Source organism: Haliotis cracherodii, unplaced genomic scaffold (genome assembly GCF_022045235.1).
Source record: "Haliotis cracherodii isolate W230 unplaced genomic scaffold, xgHalCrac1.p SCAF_13, whole genome shotgun sequence".
In the NCBI taxonomy this organism is placed as follows: domain Eukaryota; kingdom Metazoa; phylum Mollusca; class Gastropoda; order Lepetellida; family Haliotidae; genus Haliotis; species Haliotis cracherodii.
The window spans coordinates 36,006,556-36,017,905 of NW_027266268.1; the positions used below are offsets into that span (position 1 = coordinate 36,006,556).

General features: G+C 40.6%; 5 non-coding genes across 5 annotated transcripts; all 5 read right to left on the reverse strand.

Moving 5' to 3' along the window:
• Positions 1-381: 381 nt before the first annotated feature.
• On the reverse strand, positions 382-481 carry Trnam-cau (transfer RNA methionine (anticodon CAU)). Its single transcript has 2 exons — positions 445-481; positions 382-417 (listed from the first exon to the last, which is right to left on the reverse strand). It is a non-coding gene; the product is annotated as a tRNA-Met (tRNA).
• Positions 482-892: 411 nt separating this feature from the next.
• Trnam-cau (transfer RNA methionine (anticodon CAU)) lies at positions 893-992 on the reverse strand. Its single transcript has 2 exons — positions 956-992; positions 893-928 (listed from the first exon to the last, which is right to left on the reverse strand). It is a non-coding gene; the product is annotated as a tRNA-Met (tRNA).
• Positions 993-1,403: 411 nt separating this feature from the next.
• Positions 1,404-1,503, reverse strand: Trnam-cau (transfer RNA methionine (anticodon CAU)). Its single transcript has 2 exons — positions 1,467-1,503; positions 1,404-1,439 (listed from the first exon to the last, which is right to left on the reverse strand). It is a non-coding gene; the product is annotated as a tRNA-Met (tRNA).
• A 411-nt stretch (positions 1,504-1,914) lies between these two features.
• On the reverse strand, positions 1,915-2,014 carry Trnam-cau (transfer RNA methionine (anticodon CAU)). Its single transcript has 2 exons — positions 1,978-2,014; positions 1,915-1,950 (listed from the first exon to the last, which is right to left on the reverse strand). It is a non-coding gene; the product is annotated as a tRNA-Met (tRNA).
• Positions 2,015-8,391: 6,377 nt separating this feature from the next.
• Positions 8,392-8,491, reverse strand: Trnam-cau (transfer RNA methionine (anticodon CAU)). The gene is made up of 2 exons: positions 8,455-8,491; positions 8,392-8,427 (listed from the first exon to the last, which is right to left on the reverse strand). It is a non-coding gene; the product is annotated as a tRNA-Met (tRNA).
• Positions 8,492-11,350: the final 2,859 nt, after the last annotated feature.

Below are 11,350 nucleotides of genomic sequence, written 5' to 3' on the forward strand. Positions count from 1 at the left end.
ATTTTTTAGAACTCACCAGTATGCGTCAACAAACGGGTCCATGGTGGAAACTGCGCTTTCTTTAGTGTCATATATTGGAATCGTCAAGGTTGTGGTAGAACCCTAATGCAAGCTATAATGTGCATGCCCGTAAACGCAATTATTATCCTGTTCTTGATAGAGATGATAACTAGTGTCCTGGAAGAAGTAAGTTTCATCCCATTTTTCATGCCACCCAGTTGTGAGCACACCATGTGGTATGATTCTTCAGATATCCGATGCCTGCATTTGTCACATATTTCCAGAGTAGGATATTTTTCAAAGAGGCCGACACAGAGGTAAAGTATTTCGTGGTAAACGTTTTGAACTAATGTGTGATGATAAATGAAGAAAAAAAAGAAATGCCCCGGGTGAGGATCGAACTCACGACCTTCAGATTGCTCTGACATTGGACGTATGACTGATTATGAGACTGACGCGCTACCTACTGCGCTACCGAGGCCTGGTGTGGACGGCGGGGATCGGGCTTTATATTTTTTAGAACTCACCAGTATGCGTCAACAAACGGGTCCATGGTGGAAACTGTGCTTTCTTAAGTGTCATATATTGGAATCGTCAAGGTTGTGGTAGAACCCTAATGCAAGCTATAATGTGCATGCCCGTAAACGCAATTATTATCCTGTTCTTGATAGAGATGATAACTAGTGTCCTGGAAGAAGTAAGTTTCATCCCATTTTTCATGCCACCCAGTTGTGAGCACACCATGTGGTATGGTTCTTCAGATATCCGATGCCTGCATTTGTCACATATTTCCAGAGTAGGATATTTTTCAAAGAGGCCGACACAGAGGTAAAGTATTTCGTGGTAAACGTTTTGAACTAATGTGTGATGATAAATGAAGAAAAAAAAGAAATGCCCCGGGTGAGGATCGAACTCACGACCTTCAGATTGCTCTGACATTGGACGTATGACTGATTATGAGACTGACGCGCTACCTACTGCGCTACCGAGGCCTGGTGTGGACTGCGGGGATCGGGCTTTATATTTTTTAGAACTCACCAGTATGCGTCAACAAACGGGTCCATGGTGGAAACTGTGCTTTCTTTAGTGTCATATGTTGGAATCGTCAAGGTTGTGGTAGAACCCTAATGCAAGCTATAATGTGCGTGCCCGTAAACGCAATTATTATCCTGTTCTTGATAGAGATGATAACTAGTGTCCTGGAAGAAGTAAGTTTCATCCCATTTTTCATGCCACCCAGTTGTGAGCACACCATGTGGTATGGTTCTTCAGATATCCGATGCCTGCATTTGTCACATATTTCCAGAGTAGGATATTTTTCAAAGAGGCCGACACAGAGGTAAAGTATTTCGTGGTAAACGTTTTGAACTAATGTGTGATGATAAATGAAGAAAAAAAAGAAATGCCCCGGGTGAGGATCGAACTCACGACCTTCAGATTGCTCTGACATTGGACGTATGACTGATTATGAGACTGACGCGCTACCTACTGCGCTACCGAGGCCTGGTGTGGACGGCGGGGATCGGGCTTTATATATTTTAGAACTCACCAGTATGCGTCAACAAACGGGTCCATGGTGGAAACTGTGCTTTCTTTAGTGTCATATGTTGGAATCGTCAAGGTTGTGGTAGAACCCTAATGCAAGCTATAATGTGCGTGCCCGTAAACGCAATTATTATCCTGTTCTTGATAGAGATGATAACTAGTGTCCTGGAAGAAGTAAGTTTCATCCCATTTTTCATGCCACCCAGTTGTGAGCACACCATGTGGTATGGTTCTTCAGACATCCGATGCCTGCATTTGTCACATATTTCCAGAGTAGGATATTTTTCAAAGAGGCCGACACAGAGGTAAAGTATTTCGTGGTAAACGTTTTGAACTAATGTGTGATGATAAATGAAGAAAAAAAAGAAATGCCCCGGGTGAGGATCGAACTCACGACCTTCAGATTGCTCTGACATTGGACGTATGACTGATTATGAGACTGACGCGCTACCTACTGCGCTACCGAGGCCTGGTGTTGACGACGGGTATCGGGCTTTATATTTTTTAGAACTCACCAGTATGCGTCAACAAACGGGTCCATGGTGGAAACTGTGCTTTCTTTAGTGTCATATGTTGGAATCGTCAAGGTTGTGGTAGAACCCTAATGCAAGCTATAATGTGCGTGCCCGTAAACGCAATTATTATCCTGTTCTTGATAGAGATGATAACTAGTGTCCTGGAAGAAGTAAGTTTCATCCCATTTTTCATGCCACCCAGTTGTGAGCACACCATGTGGTATGGTCCTTCAGATATCCGATGCCTGCATTTGTCACATATTTCCAGAGTAGGATATTTTTCAAAGAGGCCGATACAGAGGTAAAGTATTTCGTGGTAAACGTTTTGAACTAATGTGTGATGATAAATGAAGAAAAAAAAGAAATGCCCCGGGTGAGGATCGAACTCACGACCTTCAGATTGCTCTGACATTGGACGTATGACTGATTATGAGACTGACGCGCTACCTACTTTTTTTTTTTTTTCTTTAATAACATTTTATTACAGGAAATATGTTACATGAAGCATTTATATGTTACAGATAAATGTTTAAAAGGTATCACAGATGTTGATATTATGTCATATTCTATTGAAACATTTCATTCATGAAAGGGTGGCTTAAATATCAGCTTATTTCCATCTAATTTCATGAAGTTAACTGGCATAATATAACGCTGTATAAAAATATCAGCACGTTTTTTAAATTGGTAATGTGTCCACAAAAGATTGAAGTGACGTTTTACATAAGAATTAAACAGTTTTTCCAGATTGAGGTTGCATTGCTGTAAAGATAGGATTGCTCTTTTCTTAAAAACAGAAATTCTATATACTGACAGCAATATGTTTATACTATCTTGAAAAGAGACTGATTTGTCGGGTTGAAAACCAAAGAGAAGCCAGGAAACCAGCTGATTAAATGAAAATCCAGTGTCTAGGAACAAGTCTGTGAACAGAGATTTAAAAACAGAAATTGTGTCATATAATTCATCACAGAATACAAACATGTGAAACAAATCTTCGACTTCATTTTTACAAACCGGACAAAGGTTTGTGTCTGTTTTGCCATATTTGAACAATTTTTCATAAGTGAAGATAATATTGTGGCTTAATCTGAAATCCAAATCTATTTGCTCAGATGATTTGTCATTGAAGAATACATTTTTCCATTCTTTATTCCAATTGATATTAACAGCAAATTTATCCCAGAAGGAAATGGCTGTTGGTTCACAAAATAATTCTTTTACAAATAAGGAATAACTAAATTTGACTGTAAGTTCTTTAGAAGCAATATTTCTATCATCTGTGCAAATAAAAGCATCTGCATAGTGTCCATTGTTATCATTTATCGTTTTATTGTACAAAATGGGCAACCATTCATTTGGTAGAGATTGAATAATAATATAATATGCAGTTTGTATCGTTGACACAGAGATATCATGTCGGTTGTCGTTTACTATCTCTATTATTGCCGAAAGTGGTAGGAAGCCAGGGATAAACTCATAACAAATATCTGCAACAGTAACAATACCTGAATCAATCAAAAATGTAAACAGTAGCGTTTTTCCTTGATGGCAAATATGTGGATTATGATGGCAAATATATGCTCCGTGACAATTAGTCGCCTGCTGCACGTGATTTCGTCCCATGCTTTCAGAACCTCAGCATAGAACGGGTTGATACGGCTCAAACCAGGACGACTGTAAACAATGCTAAAAATATTTTTAGTTAAACACATATTCATGTATTGGGATATAAATATGGAACACGTTTGTTTCCATACAGCATAAAAATTGCGATCCAAGAATTTTCTAATCAGTTCTAATCTGAATGCATATATTTTGTATTTTAAACTTGGAATTGATAATCCTCCTTGTAAAAAATGACCCAAACATGTTGAATGTTTGATAAGAGGTGTTTTACCGCACCAGATAAAATGTGAAATGATTGAATCAATCTCTTTCCTTGCCCACTCCGGGACAGGCACTACATGCACAGTATACCACAACCTTGACATGATGAATGTATTTATAACAATAGACTTCCCTTGCAGGCTTAACTTTCTTTGTGACCAAAATCCCGACAGGGATTTAAGTTTCGATATTTTGATTTTCCAGTTTTTACTTTCACAAAGAGCTTTATCTGGACCAAGGAAAATTCCTAATAATTTGACACAGTCATTTTTAACAATAATTGGTAAGTTAAAATTCATACTGTTTGTGCGGGCTGTACCTAAACACAAAACTTGAGATTTTGTTAAATTGACTTTTGCCCCTGTAGCATCACAATACTCACTGACAGTGTTAAAGGTATTATATACAGAGAGAGCATCAGACACTGTAACTGTAGTGTCGTCTGCATGCTGATATATTAAAGACGAGCAATGACTATTGATTTTTACCCCATGAATAGATGAATCAGCCTTAATTAACAGATTTAAAGGTTGACTAACAATAACAAATATTAAACTGCTGAGCGGATCACCTTGTCTGACAGATTGGCCAATTGGAAAATATGGTGTGAGGTGACCATTAATTTTGACACTGCTTTTTAAATCAGTGTATAAAGTTTTAATCCATGAAATGAAAGCTTTACCAAAGTTTAGTTTTTCCAAAATCCTGAAGATGAATGGATGCGAAACACGATCGAATGCTTTTTCTTGATCTATGGTGATTAAATATGCATTTTCATTAGCGTCTTCTACGAGGTCAATTACATCTCTCACAGATAGGATGTTGTCCGAAATATCTCGTCCTGGAACACAACATGATTGTTCCGGTGAAATTATTTTTGCCATAACTGTTTTTAATTTAAGTGCAAGCGAACGAGAGATAAGTTTAGAATCAACATTGAGTAATGAAATTGGTCTAAAATTTCTGATGTCAGTTTTATCACCCTTATTTTTGTAGAAGAGGCTAACGACACACTTTTTCATGGATCTTGACATGCTTTTTTCTTCAAAAATACATTTCACAACCCGTGCAAATATGGGTTTTAGTATATCCCAAAATTCAGCATAAAATTCGACTGTGAGACCGTCATTACCAGGCGATTTATGACGTTTCATACCTTTTAAAGCTTTAGTGAGATCTTCTATTGAAATAGCTTCATCAAGACTATCTCGATCTTCCTCTGGAAGAACATCAGTTATTAGGTTCAGAATTTTATCTTGTTTATTTAAATCAGTTTCTCCGGATGAATACAATTTAGAATAGAATGTATATGCATGATCAAGAATATCTTTGGTTCGACGAGTTAAACCATTTTCCGTCATTATTTCTTTAATGCAGTTGGATTCCTGCTTACATTTCTCCAAATGTAAGAAAAAAGACGTATTTTTATCACATTCCATTGCCCACTGAACTTTTGAGCGGAGAATAGCCCCTTCACATTTATTTTCCTCATAAATCTCCAATTCTTTTTGAAGACTTTGGATGTATGCAATATCATGATTAGGAGATTTAGATAATTTGTCATACTCACGTCTTAGATTATTTTGCAATTTATAATATTCATATTTTTCTTGTTTACTTTTTTTGCAACTAAAATATATTGCACATTTTTTAACTTGATATTTGAGATTGTCCCACCATATTAATGTTTCATCTTCATAGAGTGAACACAATAAATTTTCATTGATGATACTTATGACTGATTATTAAAAACCCATAATCCAGCACCTCTCTCTACACGAGAGAAATCTAAATTAAGACAGGTGATATTGTGATCACTTTTAGTTGAATATTTGATATATGTGTTTATTGCATAAGGAATTAATGATCTAGAAATCAGAAAGAAATCAATGCGAGACTGTTTCATTTCGCCTTCGGCAATTTGCTGTCTTGTGAATTCTCTTTTATCTGGATTTCTGTACCTCCAAATGTCACATAAATTTTTGGAATGAATAATACCCTGTAATTTATCACTGCTTCTCATATTGAATGTTTTCATATTTGATGCTCTATCCATAAATATATCTAATATCTCATTATAATCTCCCGCTGCTATCACGTTATCACATGATAGATATGTTGCTAACGTGTCAAAAAACACAATTCTGTCTGTCGTATTATTTGGGGCATATAGATTGACACATGAATACAAAATATTGTCATTTTCAAAAGTAACTTTTAAGAGTCTACCATTGTTGTCACAGCTGTGAAAATTTACCTTGTTGGGAAAACGTGATGAGAAAAGTATTGCAACTCCTTTTCTTTTTTCATTGGGACAATTGTTGAAAAATATTTGTCCTTGCCAAAGATGTTTATATTGTTTGATGAAATCATCATCCCAGAAAGTTTCCTGCAGAAAACAAATGTCTGCATGTGAATTTTTCACGGTTGTGAAAACATGATCCACTTTTGATAAATCACGAAGACCATTTACATTCCATGACATGATTAACACCATGAGAATGAACGTTTGACAAGAGAGATACATGATTAATCTTCCTGTTCCCATTCACTTTCATTCACACTATCATTTCTTGCCTCCACTTTGGCTCTGGCCTCAGCTTTGGCTCTCGCCTTGGCCTTTCTCATCTGTTTCATACTCATGCCATTCTCTCCATTAGCTGCTTTTTTCCTCTTTCTTTCTTCTGACAAGTTCACAACCCTTTCTTCATTCATGCCCTGAATCTTTCTAAACTTAGTACCCTGCTTAACATCAGTGTTATCATCTATTTTCTCTGAACTAACCCCTTTCTCTCCCTTTCGTTCATCTGCGATCTCGCTTTTATCATCTCTTCTCTCATTCTCACTTTCTACATTCATTCCTTCTTGTACATTATCGTCAGCCATAATGTGCTCTCTCACAGATGTAGCAGCCGGCATTTTATCAGTGGGGGCCGACAACGACCAGTCATTCTCATGATTGGCTGCCTCACTGTCAATCGTTTCCATATTCACACTGAAAGGGTCAACAGTGACATCGTCATTAACTATTTCTTCTTCCGATACTGAAGTATCTCTACTGAGTTCTGTGACTGTTTTGTCGTTCCTGTCATTATTACACATACAGTGACTCATTTTGTTTTTGCATACGTCACAACGTTGTTTTTGAGGACAAGCCCTTGCTATATGTCCCTGTCCATGGCACACACGGCACTCCACAGATGGACATTCAGCCATAACATGATCTGTTTCAAAGCATAAATTACATGTTTTGACTTGTCCATTGTGTATGACCCGAAAGGGTTGTGGGCCGTCGCAAGTGTTAAATCGTACACTGTAAGGTAGTGATTTCAGTTGCCCTGGAAATTTCACTCTTACATACCTTGTTCCATCTGTGATCTTTCTCTTTGCATCTTTTATAAAATGCCTTTTGATGTTGGAGATAACCTCAACTCCAAATGCATGTAACATGTCAATGATTTGACTGTCTTCAATGTATGGGGTTAGATGTAGAAATGACACAATCGATCCGTAACAATTCTACAGTTGTACGATTTTCCTTTGATAGAAATACCCCCAGCCACAACTTTTGCTGTTTCCTCATCACACAGTGTAACTTCATAACACCCGCCTCGTGGCACACAGGCAAAAACACTATCATCACCAAAGTCATCTTCTATTGCATTAATGATGTCTGATGCTTTCACTCTATCAAATCCAGTATCCACTCTTAATGTCGCTTCTTTTTTGTACTCATGTTTCCGAAAGTCAATCGAGGACAGTCCGCCATGTTGTCTCTCTTCATCATGAGCCTTGTCCGTGCTTTGTCCCAGCATTATACAGGTCAAGGCGTGCACACGTTGCTACTTCTGATCGGCGTGGATTATTGAGGGTGTAGATGATATTTTACATATCCTTGCTCACTCCTTCAGGCGATATCTATCCCAAATTACGAACAATCGCGGGAGCTGATGTCAAACCGTCCACCCTCTTTCAAACCAAGGGAGGCAACCCCAAGACTGACGCGCTACCTACTGCGCTACCGAGGCCATGGTGTGGACGGCGGGTATCGGGCTTTATATTTTTTAGAACTCACCAGTATGCATCAACAAACGGGTCCATGGTGGAAACTGTGCTTTTTTAAGTGCCATATGTTGGACTCGCCTAGGTTGTGGTAGAACCCTAATGCAAGCTATAATGTGCGTGCCCGTAAACACAATTAATATCCTGTTCTTGATAGAGATGATAACTAGTGTCCTGGAAGAAGTAAGTTACATCCCATTTTTCATGCCACCCGGTTGTGAGCACACCATGTGGTATGGCTCTTCAGATATCCGATGCCTGCATTTGTCACATATTTCCAGAGTAGGATATTTTTCAAAGAGGCCGACACAGAGGTAAAGTATTTCGTGGTAAACGTTTTGAACTAATGTGTGATGATAAATGAAGAAGAAAAAAGAAATGCCGCGGGTGAGGATCGAACTCACGACCTTCAGATTGCTCTGACATTGGACGTATGACTGATTATGAGACTGACGCGCTACCTACTGCGCTACCGAGGCCTGGTGTGGACGGCGGGTATCGGGCTTTATGTTTTTTAAAACTCACCAGTATGCGTCAACAAACGGGTCCATGGTGGAAACTGTGCTTTTTTAAGTGCCATATGTTGGACTCGCCTAGGTTGTGGTAGAACCCTAATGCAAGCTATAATGTGCGTGCCCGTAAACACAATTAATATCCTGTTCTTGATAGAGATGATAACTAGTGTCCTGGAAGAAGTAAGTTACATCCCATTTTTCATGCCACCCAGTTGTGAGCACACCATGTGGTATGGCTCTTTAGATATCCAATGCCTGCATTTGTCACATATTTCCAGAGTAGGATATTTTTCAAAGAGGCCGACACAGAGGTAAAGTATTTCGTGGTAAACGTTTTGAACTAATGTGTGATGATAAATGAAGAAAAAAAAGAAATTCCCCGGGTGAGGATCGAACTTACGACCTTCAGATTGCTCTGACATTGGATGTATGACTGATTATGAGACTGACGCGCAATCACAGTACTTTTCTATTGTAATTAATCTCCGGTCTAATGCCTTTACAGTACGTCTACTTTCAATGGTGTCAGACGAAGTAACAGTTTCTCCTGTGTTCAACACTACTCTAATACCAACACCTGCTTGTGGCATTTAGAGATTGTCGTATGTATAAAGACAGGATTGACTTATACATTTCAACTTCTTTTATTCTATATCCATAATTAGCCAAGTCTGTCTTCACTAATACTGGAAGGTAGGCGGTCGGGTAGTGGTAAAAGCGTTCACTCGTCACGCTGAAGACACGGGTTCGATTCCCGACAATGTGTAAAGCCCATTTCTTGTGTCCCCCGTCGTGATATTGTGGCACTATTGCTAAAAGCGGCGTTAAACCATACACACTCACTCACTGATACTGGGCGGTGAATATAACAAACTTCACAAATTCTCGGGCGACATCGTTTTGACGGTCCAATTTGGATAGAGCAATATGCGTGATTGTTATCTACGCACTGGCACACAAACTGTCTATCAAAGAAATGTGTTGAGTTACGAAATTATGAAATATTCAGAAATACATTTATTTTGACCATGACATACACTCGATAGGACACATCAACTTTGTGCCGCACATTTCTGATATACACTGGATAAGACACATCAACTTGGCACCATATCACAGAGCCATACATAAAATAGGATATATCGGCCTACGATGGGAATTTATTGTTTTTGCCAGTTGGGTCCTGGAGTCGATCGATCCATGTCTCCAGCATCCCCTTCACAAGACCACGTGGTGGACGGCGGAATTGATTGTGTATTCGATCCATGGACGTTATTGCCTATACTGTCACATGGTGTTGACTGGTGTGGGCATAGGGTGTTGACGGGTGTGGATATAGGGTGTTGACGGGTGTGGGCATAGGGTGTTGACGGGTGTGGATATAGGGTGTTGACAGGTGTGGATATAGGGTGTTGACGGGTGTGGACATAGGGTGTTGAAGGGTGTGGATATAGGGTGTTGACGGGTGTGGATATAGGGTGTTGACGGGTGTGGAAATAGGGTGTGACGGGTGTGGATATAGGGTGTTGACGGGTGTGGATATAAGGTGTTGACGGGTGTGGATATAGGGTGTTGACGGGTGTGGATATAGGGTGTGACGGGTGTGGATATAGGGTGTTGACGGGTTTGCATATAGGGTGTTGACGGGTGTGGGCATAGGGTGTTGACGGGTGTGGACATAGGGTGTTGACGGGTGTGGATATAGGGTGTTGACGGATGTTGATATAGGGTGTGACGGGTGTGGATATAGGCTGTTGACGGGTGTGGATAAAGGGTGTTGACGGGTGTGGATATGGGGTGTTGACGGGTGTGGATATAGGGTGTTGACGGGTGTGGACATAGGGTGTTGACGGGTGTGGATATAGGGTGTTGACGGGTGTGGACATAGGGTGTTGACGGGTGTGGATATAGGGTGTTGACGGGTGTGGACATAGGGTGTTGACGGGTGTGGATATAGGGTGTTGACGGGTGTGGACATAGGGTGTTGACGGGTGTGGATATAGGGTGTTGACGGATGTTGATATAGGGTGTGACGGGTGTGGATATAGGCTGTTGACGGGTGTGGATAAAGGGTGTTGACGGGTGTGGATATGGGGTGTTGACGGGTGTGGATATAGGGTGTGACGGGTGTGAATATAGGGTGTTGACGGGTGGGGGCATAGGGTGTTGACGGGTGTGGATATAGGGTGTTGACGGATGTTGATATAGGGTGTGACGGGTGTGGATATAGGCTGTTGACGGGTGTGGATAAAGGGTGTTGACGGGTGTGGATATGGGGTGTTGACGGGTGTGGATATAGGGTGTTGACGGGTGTGGACATAGGGTGTTGACGGGTGTGGATATAGGGTGTGACGGGTGTGAATATAGGGTGTTGACGGGTGGGGGCATAGGGTGTTGACGGGTGTGCATATAGGGTGTTGACGGGTGTGGATATAAGGTGTTGACGGATGTGTGGATATAGGGTGTTGACGGATGTGTGGATAAAGGGTGTTGACGGGTGTTGATATGGGGTGTTGACGGGTGTGGATAAAGGGTATTTGACGGGTGTGTGGATATAGGGTGTTGACGGGTGTGTGGATATAGGGTGTTGACGGGTGTGGATATGGGGTGTTGACGGGTGTGTGGATATAAGGTGTTGACGGGTGAGGGCATAGGGTGTTGACGGGTGTGGATATGGGGTGTTGACGGGTGTGGATATAGGGTGTTGATGGGTGTGGATAATGGGTGTTGACGGGTGTGGATATAGGGTGTTGACGGGTGTGTGGATATAGGGTGTTGACGGGTGTGGATAAAGGGTGTTGACGGGGGGGTGGATATAGGGTG